The sequence below is a fragment of the Lissotriton helveticus genome, chromosome 8 (assembly GCF_964261635.1).
Source record: "Lissotriton helveticus chromosome 8, aLisHel1.1, whole genome shotgun sequence".
Taxonomy (NCBI): domain Eukaryota; kingdom Metazoa; phylum Chordata; class Amphibia; order Caudata; family Salamandridae; genus Lissotriton; species Lissotriton helveticus.
Window position 1 is genome coordinate 412,385,952 of NC_136069.1, and position 27,081 is coordinate 412,413,032.

Consider the following 27,081-nt stretch of genomic DNA (forward strand, 5'->3'; position numbering starts at 1 on the left):
CAAATCCTTGAATGTCCTTCCCCTCCACCTATGAAGAACACCCTCTATCTCGGTATTCAGAAAGGGACTCAAGACCTTGCTTTGTGACTGATCGTAGAAGGATCCTAGGATACCCTCTTGTGTGAATAGCAGCACTCTACAAATCCTGATTGATTTTTTTTTGCCGATTTATATAGTGAAAACGCGACCAGAAGGTATTTTACATGAGCACCAGTTACGTTACACAAGGACACACTAATGTTTTGGTAGGCACGGGGAGATTAAGTGATTTGCTCAGAATCACGGGAAGCTGAGCCGACGCTGAGGCTCAAACCTGGTACCCCAGCTCCAAAGTCGGCAGCTCTGGCCGTAAGGGCAAGCCACAACCCCGGCCGTGCCCCTGGACCCAGGTGAGAATCTTGCATGCACCAGGTATCTATATCCAGCAAATGGCAATTGCACTCCATCAAGTGAGTCTCTGGGAGACATCCCACACCAATGCTGGACTACCAACCCTCACTTAATTAGGTAGCATGTACCTCTGACATTCCATGACAGGAGTTTTAGGGGACATCCCTCTGACAACATTCAAATACGGACAGCCCCACCCTCTTTCAAGTCAGAGTTAATATCATGTCCAAGCACCCTCACCCCAGTCTTTTGTCAGGACCCAAACTTTAAGCAATGATACGTGAAACAATCCCTTAACTTCCAATAATAATAATAATAAGGAGTTTTATAAAGCGCCTGGTTACGCCAAATCGGCGTGTCCCCGTGCTAGAGTAAGTGGAGGAGGCAGAGCCTGAAAGCCTAGGCCTAAATCAATACATCGTTATTAATATGAGAACAGATAGATTTTGAGATCCTTCCTAAACTTCATCTTGGATGCTTCCATCCGGAGGCTAAGCGGGAGTTTATTCCAGCTCTGGGCAGCCACCCATCCTGTCCTTCTTAACCTTAGGGACTAACAGCAGGCCAGTCCCACTCGATCTAAGAAGCCGTGTGGGCATATAGCAGGTAAGGAGGCTCCTCAGATACAAAGGGTCCGTGCCTTGGATGATGCGATGGCATGTGCAGAGTGCCTTAAACATCACTATCTTCCTAACTGGAAGCCAGTGTAGGGGGTTCAAGGTTCTTTTAGAGGCAGCCCTTCTAGGTTGCATAAGGACCAGCCGTGCGGCTGCATTCTGCAAAACCTGAAGTCTGTTGAAACATTTAGCAGTGGCACCCAGATAGAGTGTATTGCCATAATCTAGACGAGATGTAACAAGGGCATGCACCAGCGTCTTCCTGGCCTCTATAGGGAGGAGATCCAAGGTTTTCCGTAAACCCTTAAGGACTCCAAAACACGTCCCCACTACACATCTAGTATGATGTTAATACAAAAGATTAGAATCCAGCCATACACCCAGGTTCTTCACCTGGGTGCAAGGCACAGGAGTTGGGCCCAGGCTCGAACGCCACCAAGCCGACGACCACACTGACGGGACACCTCCTACCACAAGCACCTCGTTTTTATTTCCGTTAAGCTTCAGGCAGTTATTAGCCATCCAGGAGGCAATGCATGCATGCCCTGAAATTGGAAGCGGCCGAGTCAGGTGCCTGTGATAGGGAGATCACCAGTTGGGTTTCGTCGGCGTATGACACGACCCTGATTCCAAAACCCTCCGTTATCTCTGCCAGAGGGGACACGTAGAGATTAAACAGGGTAGGACTCAGGGCCGATCCCTGCGGCACACCCTGTTCCAATTTTATGGCCTTGGAATAGTAGGGACCTTGTCTAACCTGGAAACTACACTCTACCATAAAGGATTGCAGCCATTTTAGAGCCGGGCCTGACACACCTCCCTTATTCAGACACTGCAGCAAGGTGTAGTGAGCCACAGTATCAAAGGCGGTGCTCAGGTCCAGGAGAACCAGGGCCATTGTTTGCCCAGTGTCTGCTCCCTGTCTAATGGCCTCCGTGGGCAAGAGTAAAGCGGACTCTGTAAAATGCAGAGCCCGGAAGCCGAATTGAGAGGGATGCAGGAGACTGGCTTCCTCCACATGAACCATTAGCTGTTGGTTTACTACCTTCTCTGCCACTTTAGCCAAATACGGCAGCAGCGAGATAGGTCGTACGTTTTCAAGTTTGTCAGGTCTGATATTCGGTTTCTTCTATAGTGGAAGAACAATTGCATTTTTCCAACTACCAGGCACCGTGTACGTTCTAAATGATACCTCCAGGAGATGTCTTATATATGGCTCAAGGGTGGCAATACTCTCACCAAGCAGTTTTGGTGAGGCAGGATCTCTGAACGTGCCAGACTTAATGCTCAGACAGATTCTGCTGAGCAGCTCAGGGGGGCGGGGGGATGGTGAAACTATCCAGCCTCATACTTTCCCCAGCTCCTCCGATCTGCTCTACAAAATCTGTACCCGTCTTTACAATCCCAGGAAAGGAGGAATAGATTTTCTCCACTTTCTCTGAAAATAAAAGTCCCTGATACGGTTGCATTACTCAACCGAGGCCCCCGTTGGCGCGGCAAACACTGCAAGGGAGGAGATCTCCTTGTAGACCTTAAATAGTTATTTTGTGGAATTTCCTGCTGTCCCAATTCTGTCCACATAGTGTGTGGCCTTGGCCCGTCTGATGAGCCCATGATACTTTTTCCGTTTTTCAAGGTACTCCAATCTGTCCTGACTTGAAAAACCCTTTCTCCATTGCCTCTCAAGGCGTTTGCACTCTGCTTTAGCCAGACACAAATCAGAATTATACCAAGGTGCTGATTTGTGTGCCCTGCCTGAAATTTGATTAGGTAGCAGCGGGGCCGCACTATCTAGTGCTTCTGTTTTTTTTTTTTTTCAAAAAAGAACTTTATTCGGTTTTCGTTTTGAAAGCCATAAAAGTACACACACAAACATTATTTTTAAAACCAAAAGAATATTCAATCGTATTATGTTAAAATTGTAGATTCCGTTTATAAAATAAGACAACACATTTATTACAGTTCATATTTGGGATCACTGTGAGGCTCATAAGTTCGTACGATGCCTCAGGCACACCTTCAAGTACTGTGCCACAGATTTAGCTGTTACACTGTTTTCCAAAAACTGCAGCGCCAGATATGCAGGGCGACACCTTCGGATATTCATTATTTTTAAGATTGGTAAAATCCACTTTTTACGAAACGGGGTATAAAATTTACAGAAGAAAGCTACGTGAATTGTGGACTGAGGGGAAGTAAGGTCGCAGGGGCATGGTGTCGTGGTACCTGACCAAACATTTTGCAAAGGAAATAATACCATAATGTGAAAAAGGTTAAGTCTGAAACGAGTGAGAAGGAGTTTTTCATATTGCGTCAGGTCATACTGCAGATACGGTTGGATTGATGGGGTAAATTGTATCATTAGGCAGTGTTGGACTGATGGCTTTCTTATTTCAGACATTATTCGTAGTTGGGTTAGATGAGACAGACATAGCTTTTTTAAATCCTTTTGTGGTATGTCTGTTACTGATTGTGGTTCATCGAAAAGCCTCAACAAACCGATGTCTGTGAGAAAAGATTTTACATAAGATAACCATTTTATCTTCTTCATGCAGTCTAGTTTCAGACAGTCCGTAATAATTTCTCTAGTAAGCTGGCATTCGTCCGTGCTTCTGTTATGTGCCTCTCTAAATTATAGCAGGCGTTTTCAAGATCTGTGCCCCTCGGGGGCCACCTAGGGCCGAGGCTCTGTTGAATTTATCCTGTGAGAAACCCACCCATTTACGACAAGGGTGGTTCAACACAGGTTTTTCCTGGCCTCTAGGCTCTGGAACCTTCACCACGAAGGGGACAAGGAAGTGGTCTGACCAAGGGACCGGAAGGGGGGTGGTTACTCCTATACCCTCCCAATTAGCAAACACAGGATCCAGTAAGTGGCCATGCTGATGGGTAGGAGCATGAGATTTCAAGCTTAGATGTAACATCTGAAGTTCCTGGCATAGGTCAGCAGCCCCCTATTCAAGGGGTCATCCAGATGGAGATTGAGATCGCCCAACAGTAAAAGTTTGTCATGTCGTAGGGCCAGATGCGTAATCCCCTCCATCAAGCTGCGCGCAAACCGTGTTTGTGGGCCAGGTGGTCTATAAACCAAGAGCCCCTTCACCGTAACGTTAGGACTGACCTTAATCGTGAAGGAGCCCACTTCACTATCAGCTATAGTGGTAGGTTCAAGAAAGCATTGGAGGGGGTGTTTGAATAGAATCTCTGACAAAATTTCGATTTCACTAAAATCGACCTACACAAATATCGTGTCTTAAATATAGATTACAATTACATCGACATCCTATACTTATTTATAAATTTACTAAAACATCGATCTCACTATATCGATATACAAAAATCTCGAGTACACTAATTTCGATCACACTTATATCGAAATACAAAATATCGACAATCATTAATATACATACCACTATACAAAAACATCGATTACCAAAATATAGACATCAATAATATCGACATTACCTAAATATCGACTTTTCAAAATCATTCTTACAGTTTATATAAACATTATACACATTAAATATATTAAAATTATACTATTAAATAACTATATATCTCTAAAAAAATATTATTAAATTACGAAATCTATGGTAACAATCACATATTACATTTCTTATATATACACATATTTATTTTATATTATAAATGTTTTAAAGCTATACTATTTAATTATATTATATTTAAAATACTTACTAATACACAAACTCTCTAAACAAACATTTCGAATTCAGCAAATTAAACTATTAAAAATAAAATAATTCAAACTAACCAATAGGAACTGTTTTCTATGCTTCTAACCAATCACAAACTAACACTAATTAAACATTCCCTATTAAAACAGCTACAATTAAGACTCAAAAACCAGCAGAAATTATTCAGCTTCAAGGAGAAATGCATTTATTTCTACTACTCTAAATATTGCTCTCATACAAATATACTACAAATCAACAAAAAGTAAGTAATTTTATGTTTCAGTATAAAAAGTTACATTATTTGCAACCTGCCGTTCATTCTAAATATCTAAAACTGCTTTTCTATCTATCTCTACATATATTCTAAACAGATTCAAGGTTAACAAACAGATGAACATTTTCAAGAAAAGTACAACAACAAATTTGATAAGTAAGTTTATTAAATTACCTTTTTAAACACTAAATAAATGCCAAATCAATAGTAAAACATGTTATAACTAACTCATACATTCCTACTTAAATGTCTAATTTTTGTTTTTTATTAAACACAGTTTTCAAAGACTTACAATGTGAAATGCTTGTTTAAAAAATTGTTACTTCTATTATAAAAACTAAACTAAAGTTTCATCATACTATTACTTTTTTCCACAGATACCTTTACTAATTAAAGCTGCAACATAACAACATTCTACCATCAACAACTAAAAATAAAAAATAGGTAAGCATCGAAAACATGCCCAAGTACTAATATTTGTATTTTAAACACTCACAATGTTTAGATTTAACTGTTTGTATATTTAAAACTGTTTTTTCTGTAAATGATATATACATCTGAATAAATGTTGCTAACGTTTTCATAATAAAACATTGTACCCTAGCAAATGTGTTATAAAAATACACATATAAACATTCACTAAAATATTCTTCATTTTCTTTCAACAGACCACTACAATCTATTAAAGCATCAATCAACAAAAAGATCTCCTTTGAAAATATACTACTTTGGAATAGGTAATTACCCACAAATGTTACATATGTATTTTTTTCCTCTTCTAATAAAATGACTATTTCTAATAATATTTAATACACCTTTTCTAGATTTAAGAAACCAACAATGACAGAAGATGCAAGATTTATCTCATCTCAGAAAGGGAAATATTTGTTATGCTATATGGGGTATACTTATACTCAGGAAAAACAAAAAGACCTTAAAGTTAACTGGAAATGTACTAAGTATTATTCCAACAAATGTTATGGTCGTGCAACAACTAGAGAAACAAGTGTGATTAATACTACTGAACATAACCATCCACCTAATATCTCAGAAATAGAGGTTAGATCTACCCTAGACAATATTAAGGAATTAAGCAAAACCTCTGACTTACCGACTAGTGTAATACTTAAGGAATTAATACCTAGAGTACCTAGAGAGGCAAGAGGTCAGTTACCAACGATAGCTGCTATAAAAAGAACTATTGCTAGAACCAAAAAATCTAGTAGACCAACAATAGCAACACCAAAAACTTTTGAACAGGTCATAATTCCACCTGAGCTTAGCATAACTCATAATGATGAACCTTTTATCTTCTACGACAACAACAACAAAGATAAAAGGATAATAATGTTTGCAACAAACACCAACCTCAAAAAATTAACTGATAGTCAAACATGGATGATGGATGGCACTTTTAGCATATGCCCTAATCCATTCTATCAATTATATACTATACATGGCCAATTCCACAATACCTGCTTACCATTCATTTATTGTTTGTTGATAGTCAAACATGGATGATGGATGGCACTTTTAGCATATGCCCTAAACCATTCTATCAATTATATACTATACATGGCCAATTCCACAATACCTGCATACCATTCATTTATTGTTTGTTACCAAACAAACAAACTTCTACATACACTGAAATATTAAACAAAATCAAAGAAGAAACAAGAGACTTCTTTCCCCTAAAAATTATAATTGACTTTGAACAAGCTATGATAAATTCCATCCTTAAAATATATCCACACACATCCATACAAGGATCATACTTCCATTTTAACCAATGTATATGGAAACATTTGCAAAAATTAACACTTAAGGGTCGATCAGGATGGCGGACGGAAGAGCCACCGCGGCCCTGGAGTAGGCGGAAAAAGCCTTTTCCGTGTCCGCCTGCCGCGGATACTCCGTCCGCCATATCAGGATAGGAAAACGTGTCAAATTTCCGTCCGCGACGGAAAAGCACGCTCCGCCGGCCAACTACACACGACCACGCGGCGGACGGAACACATCCGGACGCTCCGCCGTACGCACTGACGTCTAAGACCGTCCCCCAAATCAAGATGGCGGAAAACACACATAAAACCGCAGCGGAAAAACAACCTGTCTTAACACGGCGGAATCCCCACAGCGAACATAGGTGACACAGCCGAGATACCCACCGTGGACCCGGCGCTACACGCTTTCCCGATGCTCTTCGCGATCCACCACGTCCTAGTCATGGCCTACTATGGACGACGACGCAGGTAAGGTACAAACCATTGGCTGTCTGGAGGGGAATACCAGCAAGGGACGTGACGTAGGGAGGGGGAGTGTCATGTTACCGAAACCACTGATGAGAAGCATATACGAATACACATTTGCAGTACGCAAGCAGGAATGGCAACGACAGACCACGAGACTTGATAGACTACCTTTATTGTCCAAAATAGGGGTCAAATCACAGTGTATGCGTGAGCATGGGCAAAGTGGGCACCAGAGCAGGTACAACATAGCAGGCAACGAGAGGGCAGCATGCAGTATCAGAGCATCAACAGGGCATTGTGCAGTACAGAGCAGGTACATCAGAGCAGGTAACGAGAGGGCAGCATGCAGTATCAGAGCATCAACAGGGCATTGTAGAGTACAGAGCAGGTACATCATAGGCAGGTAACGAGAGGGCAGTATGCAGTATCAGAGCATCAACAGGGCATTGTAGAGTACAGAGCAGGTACATCAGAGCAGGTAACGAGAGGGTAGCATGCAGTATCAGAGCATCAACAGGGCATTGTAGAGTACAGAGCAGGTACATCATAGGCAGGTAACGAGAGGGCAGTATGCAGTATCAGAGCATCAACAGGGCATTGTAGAGTACAGAGCAGGTACATCAGAGCAGGTAACGAGAGGGCAGCATGCAGTATCAGAGCATCAACAGGGCATTGTGCACTACAGAGCAGGTACATCAGAGGCAGCACGTGAGAGGGGCAAAGTGCATCAACAGTCCATTGCACAGAACAGGCCCATCAGAGGCAGCACGTGAGAGGGCCAAAGTGCATCAACAGTCCATTGCACAGAACAGGCCCATCAGAGGCAGCACGTGAGAGGGGCAAAGTGCATCAACAGTCCATTGCACAGAACAGGCCCATCAGAGGCAGCACGTGAGAGGGGCAAAGTGCATCAACAGTCCATTGCACAGAACAGGCCCATCAGAGGCAGCACGTGAGAGGGGCAAAGTGCATCAACAGTCCATTGCACAGAACAGGCCCATCAGAGGCAGCACGTGAGAGGGCCAAAGTGCATCAACAGTCCATTGCACAGAACAGGCCCATCAGAGGCAGCACGTGAGAGGGGCAAAGTGCATCAACAGTCCATTGCACAGAACAGGCCCATCAGAGGCAGCACGTGAGAGGGGCAAAGTGCATCAACAGTCCATTGCACAGAACAGGCCCATCAGAGGCAGCACGTGAGAGGGGCAAAGTGCATCAACAGTCCATTGCACAGAACAGGCCCATCAGAGGCAGCACGTGAGAGGGGCAAAGTGCATCAACAGTCCATTGCACAGAACAGGCCCATCAGAGGCAGCACGTGAGAGGGGCAAAGTGCATCAACAGTCCATTGCACAGAACAGGCCCATCAGAGGCAGCACGTGAGAGGGGCAGTATGCAGTATCAGAGCATCAACAGGGCATTGTGCAGTACAGAGCAGGTACATCACAGCAGGTAACGAGAGGGCAGCATGCAGTATCAGAGCATCAACAGGGCATTGTAGAGTACAGAGCAGGTACATCATAGGCAGGTAACGAGAGGGCAGTATGCAGTATCAGAGCATCAACAGGGCATTGTGCAGTACAGAGCAGGTACATCACAGCAGGTAACGAGAGGTCAGCATGCAGTATCAGAGCATCAACAGGGCATTGTGCATTACAGAGCAGGTACATCAGAGGCAGCACAACTACGTGTCCCTACCAACCCGTCACAGGGACCACAAGAGTGCCACGCAGTTCTCAATGGACACACCATGTGAAGTAACATTTGAGTGAAGTGTACAGCACCTCACATCACAGATTCAGGGGGACTGCGTGAACTACCTGCCTCGGACACACTGGCAGCCCCAGCAACAGGAGTGTGAGACACAGCCACAGCCCGAGTGACACACACATGGGCCACGGACCCAGACACACTGGCAGCACCAGCAACAGGAGTGTGAGACACAGCCACAGCCCGAGTGACACACACATGGGCCACGGACCCAGACACACTGGCAGCACCAGCAACAGGAGTGTGAGACACAGCCACAGCCCGAGTGACACACACATGGGCCACGGACCCAGACACACTGGCAGCACCAGCAACAGGAGTGTGAGACACAGCCACAGCCTGAGTGACACACACATGGGCCACGGACCCAGACACACTGGCAGCACCAGCAACAGGAGTGTGAGACACAGCCACAGATGTAGTCACTGACACGTGAGCCACTGACCCAGACAGACTGCCAGCACCAGAAACAGGAGTGTGCGACACAGCCACAGATCTTCTAACTGACACGTGAGCCATAGACCCAGATACACTGCCAGGACCTGCAACAGGAGAGGGCACAACTGACACTGTGCCACCATCTGATACATGAGAGTCAACTGCACCAGCGCCACTGGGACAACTGAAATGATGAGCCACAGGGCTGTATGGGCCAGGAGGCAGGGTGGGCCTGGGAGCTGGGGATAGCTCACCTAGAGCCAAATCGGGGTTGGCAGGTGTCAATGGTGTGTGTCTGCGTTTCTTAGGGAGGTGTGAGTGCACCCTGGACAGGACAGGACTGCCAAGTGGTGGGGACTCCAAAGAATCACCACCCAGCATAGGTGGAGCAACTGCTGCCGGGGATCTGGTTTCGGGGGAGGTGCTGGAGCCTGCTTGTCGTTTGCTCTGTGCCTGCCGCCTGGACTCGGAATGATGTGTAATGGGGGGTGCAACAACAGGGGACACCCTCCTCTGCTTCTGACTGGCCTGGATGGGAGTGGAGGTATGGGGGGACTCCGCCGCGGAGACCTCAGTTTGGCGTTTAGTAGAAAACATCAGCCTCAGTGCAGCCAGGGGTGAAGTATGCCTGTCCTTGATAGCGCCATTGTCCATGCTAGATGCCTTGTCCGTAGGTTGTGCCTTATCCTTAGGTGGAGTGTTGTCTCTGGATGTAGCCTGTGCCCTGCTCGCCGCCCTGTTCCTGCCAGCAGACTTGTCGTCTGTGGTGCACCTGCCTCCAGCAGACACCTGCTCCCTGTGTGTGTCCCTGCCCTTGGGAGTGTTCCTATCCACTGCTGTGGGCCTGCTCTTGGGAGTCTCCCTGCTCTTAGTAGGTGCCTTAGTCTTCTCACTGTCCTTGGGAGTGTTCCTATCCACTGCTGTGGGCCTGCTCTTGGGAGTCTCCCTGCTCTTAGTAGGTGCCTTAGTCTTCTCACTGTCCTTGGGGGTGTTCCTATCCACTGCTGTGGGCCTGCTCTTGGGAGTCTCCCTGCTCTTAGTAGGTGCCTTAGTCTTCTCACTGTCCTTGGGAGTGTCCCTTACCTCTGCTGTGGGCCTGCTCTTGGGAGTCTCCCTGCTCTCAGTAGGTGCCTTAGTCTTCTCACTGTCCTTGGGAGTGTCCCTTACCTCTGCTGTGGGCCTGCTCTTGGGAGTCTCCCTGCTCTCAGTAGGTGCCTTAGTCTTCTCACTGTCCTTGGGAGTGTCCCTTACCTCTGCTGTGGGCCTGCTCTTGGGAGTCTCCCTGCTCTTAGCAGGTGCCTTTGTCTTCTGACTGGCCTTGTCCAAGGAACAGTCCATGGACATGTGAGTATCCCTTGCCTTCAGAGTACCTTTCGTGTTGAATGCCTGTGTAGCTCCGGAAGGCATGTCCCCCAACAACACTTGTGGATCCTGTGTGTGTACTCCAGTGCATCTGACGTCGTCTACGTGAACAGATTTAGCTGATCTAGGGGATGGGGTCTGTGCCCTGCGTGCCCTGACGTGCTGTCTGACGCTGCTTCTAGTGCAATAACCTGTATTTGAGTCCTGCTCTGAATAATCACTACCCCCTGAGACATCCAGCGGTGTAGATGGGGAAACAGAAGTAGCACCCTGTTCATTCGACTGTACTATTGCAGACGACACACTGCTTGCCAATGACTGCACTGTCCTGTGTAGACCTGCAAGATCGCCATGCATCCCTTCCATGAATGCCACCACCTGCCCCAACTTCCTATCATGGTCCTGGAAAGCATTTGTCATATTGGTCTGACCCACACACAGCTGTCGCAGCAGATCAACGGCCTCAGCACACAGTGCATTTTGGCTCACCGTGGCAGGGGCAGCGGTGCCTGCACCGAACGCCACTCTGCTCCCCCTACTCCTCCGGCCACGAACAATACATGGTGCAGTTGGCAGAAGTGTGGGCCCTGTGTGCTGTCTTCCGACAGAAGGTGATGAGTGCCCACTCCCAGTCTGTGACAACAGTGCAGGCTCACCAAGAGTGTCCGACGAGGAGGACGATGGTGTCTCCACATGCGAGTCCTCAGGGACGGTCCTGTCCCCCTCTCCGGCGCTGGCCTCCTCCGTGTCAGTCTGCGTGTGTGCGAAGTCTGAGCCGGACTCATTTCCTCGGCTACTCTCCACCGTCTGTGGCTGAGTGTCCTCTGTCAAAGCTGAAATGCACAGAAAAGATGTGTGAGTCATGGGCACACTCACGTACAGAAGGAACAGGATAGCCAAATCACATAGCAGACAAAGGTTCATGAGCCCTCATCCTGCACATGGCCCACCCCTACCAGTCATCCTCACATTTTCTGCCATGGGGCCATGGACCACTAGGGGATGTGCTTTAACACTCAACTACTAAGCAAGTGGCGTGTCAACATGGCGGACCTGGATGTCAAATGAGTACCACCCAATGGGACCAAAATGCCATCACAGGCATACATACGCAACACGGAACTCAATAGTGTGTCTGTGCACCAATACATGCATAGCACTCACAAGTTTCCTACACAGACAGTATGCTCACCGCTAGTTTGCTGTTGATCGGCACTCAGACGTTCGGCCAGTTCAGGATGCGTCACTGCAATGATACGGTGCATGAGAGGGGTCATGGAGCGTCGGGCCAGAAGGGGCGTCCTTGGAATCAGGCCCAGTGTTACTTCCGCTACATTCTTGCTCAGCCTGGAAATGTCGTCCCAGCGTTTGTGGCAGTGTGTATGTCGTCTGTTGCACACCCCCAATGCCCGTACTTCCCGTGCTATGGTCCTCCACAGGTCCTTGCGAAGGTGCAGCTTGACCTACCATGATGGGAGACAAAAGGGTTTAAGTCAGTGGACAGGTGGCCTGTCACACACATAGGGGCAAGACGTTACTGTCAGCAGCCATGCACAATCAGGAACATATGTCTAGCCCACACTACACAGCTAAGATATAAATAGGCCTGATCATTTGGCCCCCTCATGCACACCAACATGTCCCACACTGCACTTACCACCCGTCCCGGTGCGCCGTAGAGGCGTCCATAGTTGCGGAGTACACCGTCCACGAGGACATCAAGCTCCGCGGAGGTGAAGGGTCGAGACCGGATCTCTTTGCCACTCGACATGGCAAGATCACGGAGTATGGCACTAGAGCAGCAGTCGGTGGTCAGCTCAGCAGCAGCAGCAGCAGGTCGAGGTGATGGTCACAGGCAGCAGGCGCCAAATATGTGATCTTGTCAGACGCTGCACCGTGATGTGTTGTGTGCAGTTGCGTCATGAGGGATGAGAGCGTGATTGTGAAAGGTCATATGTCATACAATATAGCATGTGTGTCCATACAATGGACATCGGTCGGCACACAATGGGCAACAGATGTGCATTTGTACGTGTTGACGTCGGGTTTGACCCTACAGACGTTGTTACATCTTCACAACTACACAGTACATCACGGCTGTGTGGCCAATTAATGCATCTGTTGTCAGTTTCTTGTTGTGTCGAGGTGACTACAGTGGTGGTGGTACACATGCATTCCGTGTATGTGATTTATATGTTCTGTCACCATGCATGTCATTACCGTATGCACATCATCATTGGTGGTGGCATTTGTGCTTGATGACATGGCGTGTGTAAACTTATCGTTTGTGTGCATGCAGTTGCATGAGTGTCTGTGATGTGTCTACGATACATTAGGGTGACGACTGAAGTTTTGTCAGTAAGGTACACATGTGATGGAGTTGTACACGTATGCGTCGTTTGTAAGTTGACCTAAGTTACATCTCTCTCCCACACAGGAGGGCTCCAAATGTGCATCGCCCATACACTCTGCTGGAGGATATGGTAGACGAGGAGGTGATTCGGAAATTCAGGCTGGATCGACGTCGGTTGCTGGAGCTTGTGGCTCAATTGTCTCCTCATCTGCAGCCACGTAGAACGTATCCTGGCTCGTTTACACCCACTGCAAAGGTCATGGCGGTACTACATTTCTTCGCTACTGGCACATTTCAGTATACAGGAGGTGCCGGGGGTATGTCACAGGCCATGTTCAGCACGGTTCTTCGGGATGTGTTAACAGCTATGAATCTGTACAAGGATGAGTACATACATTTCCCACGTCCGGAAGAGTTGCCAGCTGTCAAAGCTGGTTTCTATGCACTGGGCCACATACCTCACGTTGTGGGCTCAATTGATGGCACGCACATCGCGCTCATTCCACCACGGGCACGCGAACAAGTGTTCAGGAATCGAAAACACTTTCATTCGCTGAACGTGCAGGTGGTGTGCCTGGCGAGCAACATCATCTCCCATGTGTGTGCAAGATTTCCTGGATCCGCACATGACGCCCACATCATGCGAACCAGCAATGTCCCACGACTCATGGCAAATCTGCCACCCGGTCAAGCGTGGCTTGTTGGTGAGTGTGCAGTGGGGACTCTTGTGATCTCTGTGTTGCATGGGGTACCCACCATATCTTGTTCTGATGTTTGTCTCTGTCATCCCCCTACATAGGCGACTCGACTTACCCAAACCGGCCCTGGCTCCTCAGTCCCCTACGTAATCCGAGGACGGCGGGTGAAATGCGGTACAATGAGGCACATGGAAGGACACGGAGAGTCATCGAACGTACCTTTGGACTGCTCAAGTCTAGGTTTCGGTGCCTCGATAAGACCGGAGGGGCCCTGCCTTACTCACCAGGAAAAGTATGCAAGATCGTGATTGCCTGCTGCATGCTCCACAACCTGGCAGTACGCAATAACATTGAACTGCTGTTGGACCCTGAAGACGAAGGAGTTCCTCGGCCTCCCATCCCACCCATGTCGACTGATGAGGATAGTGGTGAGGAGGAAGGTGTGGACCAGAGGCGCCAGCTCATTGATCGCTACTTCCCTTGAATGTGAGTATCTACCTCTAGTGGCGGTTGACAATGGCTCATGTATGTTTTCTGGTGTTGTGTGGATATGGGGTTAATCAGCTGGGTGTGGTTTGTGATGGTTGCACATGTGTGTCTTCATGTCTTTGGACATAGGAGTGTCCATGATGTGTGTGCTCCCATCCCATGCTTGTGTGATGGTTGTCGTTTGTGTAATGTTGCTGTGCATTGTGTTGTGATGTGTGTGAATCTCTTTAGTGACGTGTGTTTGCTGTCTCTGGTTTTCTCTAGGTCACTCCCGCAGCGCCATGATCATGTGCGACTATGATCCCTGTACCTGTTTACGTCTGTATCTGATGGCAATCATGTGAATAAACATGGAGGCAAAACATCATTGTGTGAGTAAATGCAATTTATTGACAGGTTGTGCTTTTGTGCTGGTGAATATTTACAAGTAAGTGGGGGGGAGGGAGTTGGAGTTGAAGGTAATGGCAGATGAAATGTCCGTGCTGACACCACATTGGGGGGTGTCAGGCTAGTCCAGCAGACCAGTGGCAATGATTGTCTATGTGGGACAGGATGGTTTGCAGGGTGAATGTCTGGCACAGGCAGTGGCATTGTCAAGGTCGTCCCCTCTTGGAGCGTGTGCCTGGCGCTCCAACACTGCTCTCAGCCACTTCCTGCCTCGGCCGCCCCCTCCGTCTCGGAGGTGGTACAGAGTCAGCTGGGAGGGCAGGTTGGTGATGGGCCACATCCGTCGCCAGGGGCTCAGGTGGTGGTGGCGGCGGTGGAGGCGGAGGCGGAGGTGACGGGGGAGGCGGAGGTGACGGTGGCGGTGGCGCTGACACAGTTGGTGGAGGGGGGGGGGGGTTGTTCCGGCCAACCCATTCCCTCCACATCGTTGCCTGCTGGCCCATGATCACCAACATCTGGCCAAGGATGCCAGAGATCTCGCGCAGGATGTTGGTGTTGTCCACTGAGTCCTGGTGAACACGATCAGCGTTTGCCTGGGACCGGTCGTATGAGGCCTGGCACCTGGCAAGAGCTTGTAGGGACTGTGCCACTGGCTCGGGTAGCTGTCCCTCCTCTGACCGGCGGTGTGTGGCTCGCCTGATTGGCAGTTGTCCCGTTGCCTGTGTTTGTGGCCCACTCACCCTGCTTGTGTGTGGGGCCGTTGGACCAGCGTTGCGCGCTGGGTCATGCTGGGTGGCACCGGCAGGAGTCGTGGTGCTGGTGGTAGTGGTGGTACTGGTGGTACTGGTGGTACTGGTGGTACTGGTGGTACTGGTGGTACTGGTGGTGGTGGGGACTGTGCAGATCACAGAGACAGGTGCCGCGGGAGTCACACATGCGACGTTGGTCGGTCCCGGGAGTCCCTGTGAGCCAGATGGCCCTGGCTGCGTGCTTGGTCCCGCTCCATCCTCCGCCCCGGAGCTGCCTGTGTCGTCGTCAGCAGAGAGTCCTGTAGGTGTGGGAGGCGAGGCTGGCGGCCGGGTACTGCTTTCCCCAGTCAGTTGACGATCACCTGAGGGACAAGATCGAGTTGGTCAGTAATGTGGACAGTACATGGTTACATTGATTTGTAGACATTTCTGTTTCCTGTCGCACACACCCCACCCTCCACCACCACCACCACCACCACCCTCCCCGTGCACATGGGGGCCTGTTGGGAGTTGTAGTTTGGGCCTCTCACACACCCCACCCTCCACCACCACCACCACCACCACCCTCCCCGTGCACATGGGGGCCTGTTGGGAGTTGTAGTTTGGGCCTCTCACACACCCCACCCTCCACCACCACCACCACCACCACCCTCCCCGTGCACATGGGGGCCTGTTGGGAGTTGTAGTTTGGGCCTCTCACACACCCCACCCTCCACCACCACCACCACCACCACCCTCCCCGTGCACATGGGGGCCTGTTGGGAGTTGTAGTTTGGGCCTCTCACACACCCCACCCTCCACCACCACCACCACCACCACCCTCCCCGTGCACATGGGGGCCTGTTGGGAGTTGTAGTTTGGGCCTCTCACACACCCCACCCTCCACCACCACCACCACCACCACCCTCCCCGTGCACATGGGGGCCTGTTGGGAGTTGTAGTTTGGGCCTCTCACACACCCCACCCTCCACCACCACCACCACCACCACCCTCCCCGTGCACATGGGGGCCTGTTGGGAGTTGTAGTTTGGGCCTCTCACACACCCCACCCTCCACCACCACCACCACCACCACCCTCCCCGTGCATATGGGGGCCTGTTGGGAGTTGTAGTTTGGGCCTCTCACACACCCCACCCTCCACCACCACCACCACCCTCCCCGTGCACATGGGGGCCTGTTGGGAGTTGTAGTTTGGGCCTCTCACACACCCCACCCTCCACCACCACCACCACCACCACCCTCCCCGTGAACATGGGGGCCTGTTGGGAGCCATGGACATGTTAGTGTGTTGGTGTCCGACGTGCATGGGTTGGGGCGTGGGGGATGTTTATTCTCAGTTGTGTGAGCCTGACCATGTCGTGCTGATCGTGGTGCTTGGTTTGTACTCACCAGTCTCTTCTCCTTCGTCAAGGCCGTCTAGGCTCTCTGGGTGTAGTATCACCAGCACCTTCTCCTCCCAATCGGTGTAGGGTATGGGCTCCGGGGGTGTGCCACCGCCAGTAAGATTGGCTCTGGCGTGGTTTTTCGCTCGGATGCCCTTGACCCTGGTCTTAAGGTCATGCCACCGCCTCTGAATGTCGTGCTTGGTCCACGGCACAGTCCCCGACGCATTCACCCGAGTGACGATCCTGTCCCACATGTGGTTCTTTTGCGCCACGGTCGTCTGCTGGACTTGGGCCCCGAAGATGTTGGGCTCCACACGGATAATTTCATCTACCATTACCCGCAACTCTGTCTCCGTGAATTTGGGTTTTTTTTTGGGTGCCATAGTGTGTGGTGCTCAGTGTGTGAGTTGAGTGAGTTGGGAGGTGCAGGTGTGTGGTGTGTGATGTGTAGGATTTGTGTGGTGGGTGTTTGTGTGGTAGGGTGGTGGGTGGGTGTCTTCTATGTGATTTTATGTGAGTTAGCAGTGTCTCGAATGGCCCTCTTGCTGGCAGCAATGCTGTGGTGCAAGGGATTGTGGTTGTGTGGGGGTGTCTTTTTGTAGTCGTGTCTCAATGGTTGTTGCGAGTCAGGTGGTAGGTGGGCGTGTTGACTTGTGTGCATTATTGGATAATTGGGACGTGTCATGGTGGCTTGTGCTTGGGGGGGGGGCCTTGTCAATGTTCGTATGTTTGCTTAGGACTTGCGGTGCACTTTCATACATTTGTTAGGCGCTAGGGATGTTGTGCGTGTTGGCCTTCCGCCCTGATGCTGTGGTTCTCGTAGCATTGTTTCCGCCGCGGACGTGGATGGCTGTGAGTTCCGTGGTACGGGCGGATTTATCCTAATTGCGGCCACGGAGTATTCTCAGGTATGGCGGTACATGTTTTATTTTCCGCGGTCATTTCCGTCCGCGGCAGTGGTTGTTCATTGGACTCCGTCCGCCGCGGACGGACTTGGTTGTGTTCCGTCCACCGCGGACGGTGTTGGTTGTGATCCGTCCGCCGCGGTCGGAGTTTCGTGACATGAATATCCTAATCCCAACCGCGGTTTCTCCGCGGCGCAGCCGGGAGTGAAATTTCCCCCACCATGGCGGACAGTACCCATTTCCGTCCGCCATCCTAATCGGCCCCTTAGTGTTGAATATGCAACCAATATTACCTTCGCATACCAAATAAAACACCTCATTGCCCTAGCATACGTGCCAATAACCGATGTGGCTGAACACTATAATCTTTTAATAGAAAGTCCTTTCTATACACAAAATGAACAAACATTGTCTCCACTTTTGGATTATTTTGAGGATACCTGGGTGGGGAGACTACACCGGTCAGGCCACAGACGACAGCCTAAATTCCTAATTCCTTGGTGGAATGTATATCTACCAACCCTAAATCAAGAGGCCAAAACAAACAACGCAGTGGAGGGTTGGCATAATGCCTTTCTATCTTCAACTGGGCGAACAACTCCTACACTACACAAGCTACTAACAGCAATACAAAAAGAACAAAGTTTCCAAGAGTTAAGACTGGAGCAATCCGTTCTAAAATTAAAACCCAAACTATCAAGACAAACAGCCCAAATGTACCAATATTTACAACAACAAGTACAACTTTACCCCACAACAAGAGGACTAGAATACTTAAAAATGATAGCCAAAACACTAATCTAAAAATAATGAGTCACAAAAAATCTGAACATTTAAAAAAGCCTTAAATGTAACGAAACCATCTTATTCACAAATTATAAGATATTATTATTTTCTAAAAATTATAAATATATAATAATTTTTAGACAAATAAAATATGTAACTCAACCTTTTTTTTTTTTAAATTGAACATTTCCCAACACACAACATTTAATAACATAAATGCATTTACCTTTTGACAACAACGTAATTAGCAAATCCAATGATCCATTACAATCCATGCTGTAATAAATCCACAGCATATAAAAAAAGGGGCCCAATACAATGCAAAAATACTACTGTTCGAAATACATCTGAAATCCCAATTATTAGATAACTCTGATTCCCGAAAAAGGCTCTAGAATGTATGAAACGCTCCAGAAACACAAATAAATCAACGAAGTCTAAAACACATAGCAGTTACAACAACTGAAATGCACTTATTTTTTAAAAAAAAACGTAACAACTCGGAAACGGAAATGGGTGTTTCCAAAAACGTACAAGAGAAAAAAAATAATACCCACCTACATAAAAGTTAGAATAACACATTATTAATAACTAGAACATACATATATGTAACGAAAAAATCATAAAAAGCCACAAACACAATAACTCCAAGGCCGTTACTGAGAATACGCTAAGAAAATGTAAAAACATTAATAACGAACTACATAAGAAGTTAACCCTAACATAGTATTCCACAAACAACAAATAACAAAGTACTACCTTCAAAATTACCTTAAATTAGTTAAAATATAACAAATAGCACTCTTACCTTCTCAGACGTGAAGTAGCTTCCAACCGCGAGCTTGAATCTTCCAAAATGACCCAAAAAGACTAAGAGCGGTTACAAAATGAAACTCCCAAATGATACTATTATCCAAATAACAGTTAAATAAATGTCAACTTAATTTGTTTTAGTAATAGAAATTTGTTAAAACTGTATAATTATTTCGGCTGTATTTATCCCATGTATTATTAATTTTTCTACAAAAATATTATTTTGATTTAATTTTTTTATTATTACATTAATTATTAATATATATTAATATTTAATGTTATAATAAAACAAACAATATTTACTTTAAATTATTGAAAATAAAAAGTGTTATTTTTCATTACTTATATACAAATTGTGACTAATATGTTTAATATATTAATATTAATATTATAAAATTAATATTAATAAATTAAAAATATATAACAGATATTATAATTTAACATGTTTGTAAAATATACATTGTATGATATGAACTATAAATATTATTAATGTTGTTAATTGTAAATATATCTACATATATAACATATATTGAAGTTCACATGTATATGTAACAAAAATATTACTATATCATTTATTAACAATTGTGATGTATTGTAATCTCTCTTAAAATGTATATACTCTATATAGTATAATATTCAATGTTTTATGTTTTACTATATAATTTACATATACCACAAATGTAAATTACTGCAAAGATATCGAAATAAAAAAGAAATTGGTGCTAAATTAGATATATTATTGTGTTTAAATTGTATAAAATAATTTTTTATACATGTATTATTTGCTTTAATTACTATATGAACAAATAAAGAAAAAATGTGTTTAAAACTGTGTCATTTTTATCTACTACCCATTATTAAATAATTAATACCAATATATAAATTTGTAAAAATGTTTACAATATATAATTATTTTTATAATTATTTTACATATATAATAAACTATTACTATCAATTTACTATTCACACATAAATATACAATTTATTAAAATCGATACTGGACACTTAACATTAAACATTTACTTTTCCAAATCCAAAATAATTTTTTTTATTATTAATAATAAACACTTAAACCATGGGTACTCATAGTACGGCCCGCGGGCCAGCTGCGGCCCGGCAAGCCTTCCCTGGCGGCCCGCCGACCTTCCAGACATCGTACCCGTGCATTAAAAAAAAATGTCATCGTGTCTTCAAACACTGCTGGTTGCAGCCGCGCAAGTCTAAGAGACTCTGCTGCTCTGTGGGGGCCGGCCGCCGGGTGATTCCAATGACAGTCACAGTGGAGCTGCAGGGGTCTAAGAAGAGGTTAAATACAGCAAGGCCTCATTACCATACAAATGGTCTTGTGAAGTGCTCGGGTGGGGCTGTGTGTGCCAGGAGGCTGTCTCAGCCCGGGCTGACACACAGCAGGGTGAGGTGAAGAGGGTGACGGAGGTAATGGGACGGAGACAAAGGGAGAGGGAGGGAGGGAAAGAAGACTGTAACACCGGGGCTTGTTCCATTAAATATGAGAGCAGCAGCAAGTGCAGAATCCAGGAACACCGTCTGGTGTTCAAATCCAAAAGGTTTCTGAGTTATGTAGACGCATTCCAAACTTGCCTGTAGTCAGCACATGTTGAAGCGCTGGTGTGTTTTGGTTCGAGTAATTATTAAGTTATTGCTGGCAATTCCTGCAGTGCAGGAGTATTGGGACCACTCAGTCCAATGCAGGTAAGCAATTGAAGGTGCCAAATTATTGCGGTACTTCAGACAAGCAGCGCTAGTGCTTAGGGCAGTGTCTTTAGAACCCACATTGTTTTAAAAACAGGCAACGTTTCTCAGTCCTGGCGTCGCAATGAACAAGATGCAGGCACTCCCGTTTAAGGGAATTATGGTAATGGCAGCCCCTCACAGATAAATGTGCTGGGGCACTGGGAGGGAGGAAAAGGGGAGGGAGACAGAGGGGGAGGGAAAGGGGGGGAGAGGGAGACCGAGAGGGAGACAGCCAGAGGGAGGGAGACAGCCAGAGGGAGGGAGACAGCCAGAAAGAGGGAGGGAGACAGAGGCAGGAGGGAGACAGACAGAGGAAGACAGGGAGAAGGAGGGAGACGGGGAGAGGGAGGGAGAGGGAGACAGAGAGTGAGACAGAGGGAGGGTGACAGACAGGAGGGAGACAGCCAGAGGGAGGGAGACAGCCAGAAAGAGGGAGACAGCCAGAAAGAGGGAGACAGCCAGAAAGAGGGAGACAGCCAGAAAGAGGGAGACAGCCAGAAGGAGGGAGACAGCCAGAGGGAGGGAGACAGCCAGAAGGGGGGAGACAGCCAGAAGGGGGAGACAGCCAGAGGGAGGGAGACAGCCAGAGGGAGGGAGACAGCCAGAGGGAGGGAGACAGCCAGAGGGAGGGAGACAGCCAGAGGGAGGGAGACAGCCAGAGGGAGGGAGACAGCCAGAGGGAGGGAGACAGCCAGAGGGAGGGAGACAGCCAGAGGGAGGGAGACAGCCAGAAAGAGGGAGACAGCCAGAAAGAGGGAGACAGCCAGAGGGAGGGAGACAGCCAGAGGGAGGGAGACAGCCAGAGGGAGGGAGACAGCCAGAAAAAGGGAGACAGCCAGAAAGAGGGAGACAGCCTGAAAGAGGGAGACAGCCAGAGGGAGGGAGACAGCCAGAGGGAGGGAGACAGCCAGAGGGAGGGAGACAGCCAGAGGGAGGGAGACAGCCAGAAAGAGGGAGGGAGACAGAGGCAGGAGGGAGACAGACAGAGGAAGACAGGGAGAAGGAGGGAGACGGGGAGAGGGAGGGAGAGGGAGACAGAGAGGGAGACAGAGAGGGAGACAGAGGGAGGGCGACAGACAGTGGGGGGGGAGACAGAAAGAGGGAGACAGACGTGGGAGACAGACAGTGGAAGACAGATGGAAGGAGACAGACGGAGGGAGAAGGGAGACAGAGGGAGAAGGGAGACAGAGGGAGGGAGAAGGGAGACAGAGGGAGGGAGAAGGGAGACAGAGGGAGGGAGACAGAGGGAGGGAGACAGAGGGAAGGAGGCAGAGGGAAGGAGGCAGAGGGAAGGAGGCAGAGGGAGGGAGGCAGAGGGAGACAGGCAGAGAGAGACAGACAGAGGGAGACAGAGAGGGAGGGAGACAGGGAGGGAGACAGGGAGGGAGACGGAGGGAGGGAGACGGACGGAGGGAGGGAGACGGAGGGAGGGAGACAGAGGGAGGGAGAGGGAGACAGAGGGAGTCAGAGGGAGTCAGAGGAAGGGAGGTGGAGACAGAGGAAGGGAGGGGGAGACAGAGAAAGGGAGGGGGAGACAGAGGAAGGGAGGGGGAGACAGAGGAAGGGAGGGGGAGACAGATGGAGTCAGTGGGGGACAGAGGAAGGCAGGGGGAAACAGAGGAAGGGAGAGGGAGACAGAGAGGGAGAGGGATGGAGACAGGGAGTGAGACAGGGAGGGCGACAGAGGGAGGGAGAGAGAGAGAGACAGACAGAGGGAGACAGAGAGGGAGTGAGTGAGACAGAGGGAGAGAGAGGGAGAGAGCTAGAGAGAAGGAGGGAGACAGAGAGAAGGAGGGAGACAGAGAGAGAGAGAGAGAGAGAGAGAGAGAGAGAGACAGAGACAGAGAAAGAGAGAGAGAGAGAGCCCGAGAGAGAGAGATGTGTGTATGCCGGGTCTGGTGGCTCAGTGGACGAAGGCGTCCGCTGCAGGGACCTGTGATCAACCTCATGGTAAGAGTTTTTTTTGTTGCTCTAGCCCCGCCCCCTACCCCACTGACCCCGCCCCACCGGTGCGGCCCTCGGACACAAACCACACTATAATTTTGGCCCCCGAGAGAAAGTTTGTGAGTACCCATGACCTAAACTATCAAATTAACAATTGTAACTCAAATATACATTTAATTAGGGTAGTTGCTGTACAAAGAACCTATTTAATTTACTATGCCAACTGCTATCTACATTTAATTAGGATATATGCTGGACACTCAACCTATGTCTAACACCTAAAAATACCCCTGTACCCCAAAACCCAAACCTAGCCCTGAAACCTAAAAATACCCCTGTACCCCAAAACCCAAACTTAGCCCTGAAACCTAAAAATACCTCTCTACCCCAAAATCCAAACTTAGCCCTGAAACCTAAAAAGACCCCTGCATCCCAAAACCCAAACCTAGCCCTGAAACCTAAAGATACCCCTCTACCCCAAAACCCAAACCTAGCCCTGAAAACTAAAAATACCCCTCTACCCCAAAACTCAAACCTAGCCCTGAAACCTAAAAATACCCCTGTACCCTAAAACCCAAACCTAGCCCTGAAACCTAAAGATACCCCTCTACCCCAAAACTCAAACCTAGCCCTGAAACCTAAAAATACCCCTCTACCCCAAAACCCAAACCTAGCCCTGAAAACTAAAAATACCCCTCTACCCCAAAACCCAAACATAGCCCTGAAACCCAAAGAAACCCCTCTACCCCAAAACCCAAACCTAGCCCTGAAAACTAACAATACCCCTCTACCCCAAAACCCAAACCTAGCCCTGAAACCTAAAAATACCCCTCTACCCCAAAACCCAAACCTACGCCTGAAAACTAAAAATACCCCTCTACCCCAAAACCCAAACCTAGCCCTGAAACCTAAAAATACCCCTCTACCCCAAAACCCAAACATAGCCCTGAAACCTAAAATACCCCTCTAACCCAAAATCCAAACTTAGCCCTGAAACCTAAAAATACCCCTGTATCCCAAAACCCAAACCTAGCCCTGAAACCTAAAGATACCCCTCTACCCCAAAACCCAAACCTAGCCCTGAAAACTAAAAATACCCCTCTACCCCAAAACTCAAACCTAGCCCTGAAACCTAAAAATACCCCTGTACCCTAAAACCCAAACCTAGCCCTGAAACCTAAAGATACCCCTCTACCCCAAAACTCTAACCTAGCCCTGAAACCTAAAAATACCCCTCTACCCCAAAACCCAAACCTAGCCCTGAAAACTAAAAATACCCCTCTACCCCAAAACACAAACATAGCCCTGAAACCTAAATAAACCCCTCTACCCCAAAACCCAAACCTAGCCCTGAAAACTAACAATACCCCTCTACCCCAAAACCCAAACCTAGCCCTGAAACCTAAAAATACCCCTCTACCCCAAAACCCAAACCTACGCCTGAAAACTAAAAATACCCCTCTACCCCAAAACCCAAACCTAGCCCTGAAACCTAAAAATACCCCTCTACCCCAAAACCCAAACATAGCCCTGAAACCTAAAAATACCCCTCTAACCCAAAACCCAAACTTAGCCCTGAAACCTAAAAATACCCCTGTATCCCAAAACCCAAACCTAGCCCTGAAACCTAAAGATACCCCTCTACCCCAAAACCCAAACCTAGCCCTGAAAACTAAAAATACCCCTATACTCCAAAACTCAAACCTAGCCCTGAAACCTAAAAATACCCCTGTACCCTAAACCCAAACCTAGCCCTGAAACCTAAAGATACCCCTCTACCCCAAAACTCAAACCTAGCCCTGAAACCTAAAAATACCCCTCTACCCCAAAACCCAAACCTAGCCCTGAAAACTAAAAATAGCCCTCTACCCCAAAACCCAAACATAGCCCTGAAGCCTAAAAAACCCCTCTACCCCAAAACCCAAACCTAGCCCTGAAAACTAACAATACCCCTCTACCCCAAAACCCAAACCTAGCCCTGAAACCTAAAAATACCCCTCTACCCCAAAACCCAAACCTAGCCCTGAAAACTAAAAATACCCCTCTACCCCAAAACCCAAACCTAGCTCTGAAACCTAAAAATACTCCTGTACCCCAAAACCCAAATTAAATAAATGTCTTACTTTTTTTTCAATTTTTTAATTTAACATTTCATATTTAAAATGTAAAATTTCATATTTAAAATTTAAAATTTCGAAATCTATTTTATATAAATTTATTTCCTAAATAAATATTTTATTTTATATTTTTCATACACTCCCCACCCTTATCCCCTATAAACCCAACATCCCGCTGCAGAATTTTTAAATTATTTTCTAATTTCAAATTTCAGATTTAAAAATTAATATTTCAAATTTCTAATTAAAATTTTCGAAATCTATTTTATAAAAATGTATTTGATAAATTATTATTTTTTTAAATATTTTTCATACACTCCCCACCCTTATCCCCTAAAAACCCAACATCCCGCTGCTAAAATATTTTAAAATTTTCTAATTTCAAATTTCAGATTTAAATTTTAAAATTTCATATTTCAAAATTAAAATTTTGAAATCTATTTTATATAAATTTATTTCCTAAAATAGATATTTTATTTTATATTTTTCATACACTCCCCACCCTTATCCCCTATAAACCCAACATCCCGCTGCTGAATTTTTAAATAATTTTCTAATTTCAAATTTCAGATTTAAAAATTAAATTTTCAGATTTAAAATTTAAAATTTCGAAATCTATTTTATAAAAATGTATTTGATAAATTATTTATTTTTATTTATATTTTTCATACACTCCCCACCCTTATCCCCTATAAACCCAACATCCCGCTGCTAAAATTTTTATATATTTTCTATTTTCATATTTCGAATTTCTAATATTTAATTTCGCATTCTAATTTCTCTAACATATTTTTTAACATTTATATGTTTAATATTTATATTTTTAATACACTCCCCACCCTTATCCCCTATAAACCCAACATCCCGCTCCTAAAATTTATAATACTTTATATAAATAATTTATATTATAATTAAATATTATAGCACATTTATATAACATTTTTTATTATTAATATATTAGAAACATATATTTAAAAATGTTGATATTTTGACATTTCGACATTATATATGTCGATATTTCTATCATCGACATTACTTATCTCGATATTAATGAATATACATTCAAATCGATATTTTAGACAACGATATTTAGAACATCGATATTTCTTACCTTCGATTTTTCTGACTCGATATTAGTGCAATTCGACATTGTTGACTCGATATTTTGACTGTGCACCGTTTGAATATAATGGCTATCCCTCCTCCTCTACCGGTCACTCTATTGACCCTAGTTAGCATATAGCCAGGGGGTAATGCCTCTAGGATTTCTGGCTCAGAATCGGAGTCCAGCCACGTCTCCGTGAGAAACACTAAATCGAACTTCCCATCAGTGAGCAAATCATGATTTCCAGTTTATGCTTGCGGAGAGATCTACAGTTCAGCAGACCACAGTTCAGTCCTGAACTCCCTGCCTGCAACTCTCTTTCAGTATTGTACTTAAATAGTAGTGACTACAACCTCTGTCCTGGCTGCCCGTCATGCTCTGTCTACACACGCTGGCTATCAGGGGGCGCATATCATGTAATTCTACCGAATTCAACTGAATTCTTACCTCTGTGCAGCCAGGGGTTCTGGCCCCAGTCTCCGTACGGCTGCGGATGGGCTTGCCTCTGGCGCGCCGACGGCGCGGCCAGTTTAGCATGCGTCCTTTATCCCTGTTCTCATTAACCACTTGACCGCTAACCGTCCACCGACCCACCTGAAGTGTCTGGCTCTCCCTGCGTTGCCCTCCGCGCAACGGTGCTAATCACCGCGTCGGACCGGGCGGGAAGGAGGGAAGATTGATCCCAGGCCTCAGGAACGCGAAAAGAAGGCACCCAATACTAAGAGTTAGCTGGAGGATCGCCGAAATAAAAAGCCCCCAAGTACGTTTTCCTTTTTAAAAATACAATTCAGGTGTTT